The sequence below is a fragment of the Sesamum indicum genome, linkage group LG16 (genome assembly GCF_000512975.1).
Source record: "Sesamum indicum cultivar Zhongzhi No. 13 linkage group LG16, S_indicum_v1.0, whole genome shotgun sequence".
Classification (NCBI taxonomy): Eukaryota; Viridiplantae; Streptophyta; class Magnoliopsida; order Lamiales; family Pedaliaceae; genus Sesamum; species Sesamum indicum.
In genome coordinates, this window is record NC_026160.1 from 1,133,443 (window position 1) to 1,140,841 (window position 7,399).

General features: G+C 28.0%; 1 pseudogene; it reads right to left on the minus strand.

Annotated features, from left to right (window-relative positions):
• Positions 4,742-7,399, minus strand: part of LOC105178511 — a 4,970-nt pseudogene continuing 2,312 nt past the window's right edge.

Genomic DNA, 7,399 nt, shown 5'->3' on the forward strand with positions numbered 1-7,399 from the left:
TTGAAGGTAAGAAAGGAATTTGCATCAATATTAAACATATTATACGTACAATAAATATTTTCTTAAAAAAAATAAGACAGCCTCTTGAAGTTTTTTGAAGAGACATAATAGGATACAAAGTACTTGGTTAATGGTTTTCGGTCTTGAATGTACTAAGTATTAAAAATAAACTTTGCATGTACTTATTTATTTACAGACATGGCAAGAGCACCATAAAAACTCATATTTTCGTACTGAGAACAATGAACTTCGAGCTGAAAATATGAGGTGCAGAGAAGCCCTTAGCAATGCACGTTGTCGTGCATGTGGTCGTGCCATTGTTGCTGCCGGAATATCTTCTAATGAGCACTGTTTAAGAGTTGAGAATGCTCAACTGCGAGAACAGGTAAATCCATGAAGAGATAGTATTTAATTTTATTGCAAAAAGTTTTGTCTTAAACCGACCTTACCTTCAATTTTATTCATTATCAAAGAAATATCATGTGCAATGCACATGCAGAAACATATATTTTACTGTAAATATATAACTTACAATTAGCTATAGAAAAAATTAAATTCATAATGTTATATATTTTTCTTTGATCAAATCATTAGTATGTACAATTATATTTTCAAACAAACTGATAATTATTGTTTTAATTTATGAGAAAGCCATTTCATTTTATTATTTTCTTATATATGCCTATTTGGTTTCTTTATATGTTACTTTATTTTTGTTATATTATCTGTAAGTATGTTATGCCTTTTTTTTATAGATATATTTTTTTAATCCAGATTGAATACCTAGCGGCAGTTCTAGCGAAATTCGTTGGCAAGCCCTTTGCGGATGATGGTGTTACTCCCTCTTCTACTGCTTTACCAACAATTGATACTGAGGCAGTTCGAAAATTAAAAGGAAAGCAGAAGATTGAGGAGTAAATTTGTGGAGCTTCAAAATAAGTAAAATGCACTTGTAAACATATAATTTTTCAAATAAATTATTTCATATGAAGATTTCATTAAAGAATTTTGATTGCATGATTAAAGGATGTGCTATTCCTACCATATATCTTGTGTTTGTGACTGTGCGTGAGTGATGGTTAATAATGCGGGAGAAATTAGATAGTTTAGATGATTTCTCAATTTAGTAATTACTCAAACTTTCATGTTCATGTTCGATTAATGTTAACATGAAAGTAGTATTGCTTGAGGAATTAAAATTCCACGGGTCATATTCATCTTATTATTTTGAAATACTAATGAAATGCTCGCATGTTGCACGTGAAGTGTAAATCTTATTAAAAAAATTCAATAAATTATTTAATATTCTATCTTTACAATAAAAGATTATAAAAATCACAACTAAAAGTAAATAAATTCATTAGCTAATTTTGAGGTGATTTTGATTATATTATTAATCTATTTTAGTAACACTCACTGAAAAATATCTAGGCTTCTTTAAATTTCCAACATTACCTTTGTATACATGGTAGGGATTGCCTTTATTTTCATTTATTCTTCTACAGCATTAAGTGCTATAAAAATGCACACCACTTAAATAATATCTTATCATACTGTTAAAAAGCTGAAACATAATTCATTGTGCTATAGGTAAAAAGGCGAAAGAAAATATACTTCCCGACATGAACACAAATGTATCCGGAGGTGATGAATCACAGAGGAAGAGAGATGATGGAATTAACAATAAATCTAGTAAGGAAAATCTAGATAACAATTCATCAACAATCAAGAGTTGAAGAGAAAGCGATACCATCGCCACACTCCAGAACAAATTCAAGAAATGGAAGCGTAAGTTTCTAATAAACTGAAAGTTCCATAAAAGAACCAATTTTAATATAAATATAAATCTTACTCAAAAACTCTAAGAAATCTATTATATTGATAGAAATAAACACAATTTCTAGTTTGTGAAAACAAGAACATTTATGTTTATTTATGGTCATTTTTTAATCAATGCAATATTACATCAGTAATTGTACTATATTTTTTTTCCTTTATTTTTTTCTGATCCTATATTGTAATTTTTTCACCAAGTTCGGTATACTGTATTGGAAATTGGTTTAATTTATTAATACTATGAATTCCACTAGTGTCAATTAAGTATAATGTAATTAAAATTCTGCACGAAAATTTTTTGCCAATACTATTCTCATCACCAGGTTCAAGTCATAATTTACTTGTTGAAATTATCTTTTAGAATTCTAACATAATTTTTATTCGTTGTAGGTTTTTCAAGCAGCACCCACATCCCAATAACAATCAGAAAAAAGAGCTTAGCGACAAATTGGGGCTAGAACCATTACAAGTCCAATTTTGGTTCCAGAATAAGCGAACCCAATTGAAGTTAAGAAAGGCGTTAGCATTCACATTAAGCATATTTTACATACTATAAATATTTTCTCAAAAAACATAAGACAACCACTTGAAGTTTTTTGTAGAGACGAAATAGGATACATAGTACTTGGCTAATGGTTTCGGTCTTGAATGTATTAAGTATTAAAAATAAACTTTGCATTTACTTATTTATTTATAGACATGGCATGAGCACCATAAAAACTCATATTTTCGAACTGAGAACAACGAACTTCAAGTAGAAAATATGAGGTGCAGAGAAGCCCTTAGCAATGCACGTTGTCGTGCATGTGATCGTGCCATTGCTGCCGCCGAAATGTCTTCTAATGAGCACTGGTTAAGAGTTGAGAATGCTCAACTGCGAGAATAGGTAAATCCATAAAAAGATAGTATTTAGTTTTATTACAAAAAGTTTTTATCTTAAACCGATCTTGCTTTCAATTTTATTCATTAACAAATAAGTATCATGTGCAATTAACTTGCAGAAACATATATTTTATCGTAAATATATAAGTTACAATTAGCTATAGAAAATATTAAATTCATAATGTTATATATTTTTCTATGATCAAATCATTAGTATATACAATTATATTTTCAAACAAATTGATAATTATTGTTTTAATTTATGAGAAAGCCATTTAATTTTATTATTTTCTTATATATGCCTATTTGGTTTCTTTAAATGTTGCTTTATTTTTGTTATATTATCTGTACGTATGTTATGCCTTTTTTTTTAAAATATTTTTTTGTTATTCAGATGGAATACCTAGCAGCATTTCTAGCGAAATTCGTGGGCAAGCCCTTGGGGGATGATGTTGTTATTCCCTCTTCTACTGCTTCACCAACCATTGATATTGAGGCAGTTCAAAAATTAAAAGGAAAGCAGAAGATTGAGGAGTAAATTTGTGGAGCTTTAAAATAAGTAAAATGCACTTGTAAACATATAATTTTTCTCATAAATTATTTCATATGAAGATTTCGTTAAAGAATTGATTGCATGATTAAAGGATGTGCTATTCCGACCACACTCTTTTTGATGAGTGCAAGTACTTTCTTATTTACATTGATCAATGATCAATTAAAAAGTAAAATATATCTTGTGATTGCATTTGTGTGTGTGTGTGAGTGATGGTTAATAGTGCGGGAAAAATTAGATAGGTTAAATGATTTTTGAATTTACTAATTACTCAAACTTTCTTGTTCATGTTCGATTAATATTAAAATGAAAGTAGTATTGCATGATGAATTAAAATTCCACTCGACATATTCATCTTATTATTTTAAAATACTAATAAAATGCTCGCATATTGCACGTGAAGTGCAAATCTTATTAAAAAAAACTCAATAAATTATTTAATATTCTATCTTTACGATAAAAGATTATAAAAATCACAACTAAAATAAACAAATTCATTAGCTAATTTTTTAACACTCACAGAAAAATATCTAGGCTTCTTTAAATTTCCAACATTACCTTTTTTTTTCTTTAGAACACATTGGGTATATAATTGATTTATTGCATATGCACAAATACACAAAAATATATATGCCAGAGGGTCGCCAGCACATTTTTACTCTTTGTTTTTTCCTATTTTTTTAATTGTTGTAAAAGAAATTTCTACAAAATGAGGTCCTTTGAATTATTGTAAAGATGATTTTAGTAAGTATATTACATGGTCGATATAACATAAAAAGTAATTAGTAGAAAATACTAAACACATATGAGGTACTTATCAGTAATGCTATTAGGCGCGGGATTTGGAACGGTACTGTGTAAAATTTGTAACATTTTATTTAGCATTAATAAACCCATTCCTAAATTTTGAATTTTATATTTTTTTATTATTTATTAATATATTTAATAAATTTAAATAAATAAATACATTTATAGATTTTAATAAATTTTCAGATATAATTAATTTAATTCAATGAAATTTGAATTAATTTTATCAATAAATTTAATTAATTAAATAAATATAAATTAATGAAACTTAAGAGGACAACATCGGCTGTAGCTGGAGAGGAGGATTCTGGCTAAGTGAGAAATGAGCAAAAAGCCTTGTATTAAAAAAAAAAAAATAGCAAATTACCTCATGTTTTATGAAAAATAAAGCAAATTACCCTCCTATACATCTGCACTAAAACATCAGTGCTGGTTCCCCAACTACCCTCTAAACAACTCGAACACATGACTGAAGTCATAAGTGCAAGGTGCTCTTGTCAACAGACCACCTTGTCTTGTCTATTAATAACACTATCTGCTGACGGTTGATAAATTCATCACGATCAATAAAACTTTTGACAATTATCCCACGACATTAAATTCCTAACAACATTAATCAAAAATTATTTTTTGCATAAGGAATTAATAATTAAGTACCGGACATAAAAGTAATAAAGAATAATTGCATTTATATTCATAATTTCGTCATTTACATGAGCACAAAACTTCCTACGACTTCAACCATCGTTAGCCATATTGAGTTCATCAATCCACGAACCAAGAAATCGCCTCAAGCCCACATACTTATAAATCGTCAGTGTCCCGAGTGAAGTCGCATCTTGTTGTGTCCAACAAACGTATCAGTTTCAATACGTGCGAGGTCCACTGTTGCATGTCTGAATATGCTGGTTTTTTCTCCCTTCATACCAAAGGCATCATCCCAACGCATATCTCTTAATTATTTACTGCTTAGCCTGCAAAAATGATTTAAAAATCATAAATATTTAATTTGGTTAGAAATTGAAATTATAAAGCGTTTTTTTGCCATGTCAATCCTAATTAATTTTGTATCATATAATCATATCAACTACCGATGAAAAGACACTTAATGAGAAAAATAAGATTTTATAATTCTTCTGTGTAGTGTCAGACATATTTCAAAACAGAAATACAGTTCAAGCACGACACTCAAACATGCTAAATATTGACAGTCATAGAGTATTTGAAAATGTTAGGTGGGAAAAAGAAAAATGTGATCTACTCTAGAGAATATTGAATTTTCAAAGATCTGGAATGGAAAATGTGAATATTTTAATTCTTTTAAATATATATATATATATATTTGTACTGTTTGAATATTACATAACATGTCTATCGTGTTTTAAATTTTTAAAAAATGAGTAATATAACTTACTAATATTATATATATATATATATATATTGTCGACTCTAATTATTTTAATGGCCTCTCAACAATATGATAATATGAATTTAAACTAACAAAATCTTATATATAAATCGGATGAGATTTTGTCAAATCAAACCAATTATAAATACATTTGTTATGTAATTAGCTATTTTTTTTAAATTGTATGCTAATCATACGATAAGTATATTATATTTAGTATATAATTAATTCAAATTTAACATAATCAAAACTAAAATTTCTTATATATAAATACAAAAGTTTGTCCGACCTGCTCAAACTCTCACTCTTGAATTGGTCCTGTCTACGGAGGATATACCCTTGTGGTACTAGAGTCAAGTGAGTGATACCATGTGACAAGTTGCATTGCTCACATGTTAGATTTCAGTATATATACATATATAAGATATTTTGTCCTAAAGTGAAAACCCCACCCTAATTATTTAAATATTATACACGACATATACGTACGTACCTTACACTCCCCAAAAAAAAATAAAACAAAATGAAAAATTAAAACACTAGATTTTATAATTAAAAATTTGTGAGTCTGAATTTTAAGAATGTGGATGTATATAGAGCGATTTTTATAATAATTTATTATTTTTTATTTTATTTAAATATATTTATTGATTTGAATTATTAATATATTAAATTTATGTTAAATTTAAATATATTGAATAATGTCAAACCTGTATTATAAAAAAAATGAGTAAAAAAAAAACATAAATAGGGGTACCTGAGAGTAGAGGAAAGTGCCAGAGATGGCAATGGCAGCGCCAAGAGCAGTGATTGGTTGGAGTGGGGTGTTGAAGATGATGATAGACGCGACTATTACAGAAATTCTCTTCATTGTATTACCAATGCTGAATGTCAATGGCGATATCTCGTTTAGCGACATATACGATACTTGATTGTACAAGTGGTAAAACACGCTTTGTGCCACTACCCACCTGTTGTATATACATATCAAAAATTTCAGAACCACATAAAATAAATAATATTTTTCAATATATATATATATATATATATAATTGTAAGAATGGAATGCTGACAAAAACTCAAAAGATTTTGCAATCTCATCCCTGACAATGTCCATGCCATGCCATGCCATGCCACGGTCACATTTTCTTGGAAGGAATGTGCTTTGTTTTTAAGAAAAGAGTATATGTTAAATTCATATAATAAGAATTTAATTATAATGATTTTTTAAAATAATATTTAGCTTCAAAAATTCTTTGAACCCACAAAAGATAAAGAAGACAACTGTATCGACCCAAATTAAGGTAAATTTTGTGTGTTTTTAGACGAGTAATGTTAAAATTAATGATTCAAGATTAATAATTTTACGTCAATATTTACTTAAAATGATAGCTTTTTGCGGAAAAAAGATATTTCTTATAACTTAATTCAATGCCATTCCCCGAGAAATATAAAATTTAAAATAGAATAAACAGTACAATTGGTCCCTTAAATTTATTTTTTTACTTTAATGTCTCTAAATTGTACTTTTTGTCTCAATTTTGATCCTTTTTACGCTAAACTTTAGAGACGCTAAAATCAAAAAATAAAATTAATAAAATAAAGTGATTCTAAATACAAAGTTATATTATTTACCCAGTAAAAACAAAAAATTGAAACTCAAAGCGGAAAGAAAATAGCAACAAATTTTACCCTAAATTTTGATTTTTTAATTTCCAAAAAATATGAAAATTAAAAGTCAAAATAGAGGGGGAAAAAAGGAAAAACAAAAAAGCAAAAATGAGTAAAAAAATTACCATATGAAATTGGGTCCAATTTGGGAGACTGCTTTCTGCCAACCAATTGCCCACAACTGGGGGCCCTCCACAGCAATGGCAAAGGGAGTAAGTATCAAAAGAGACAACATAGAGAGA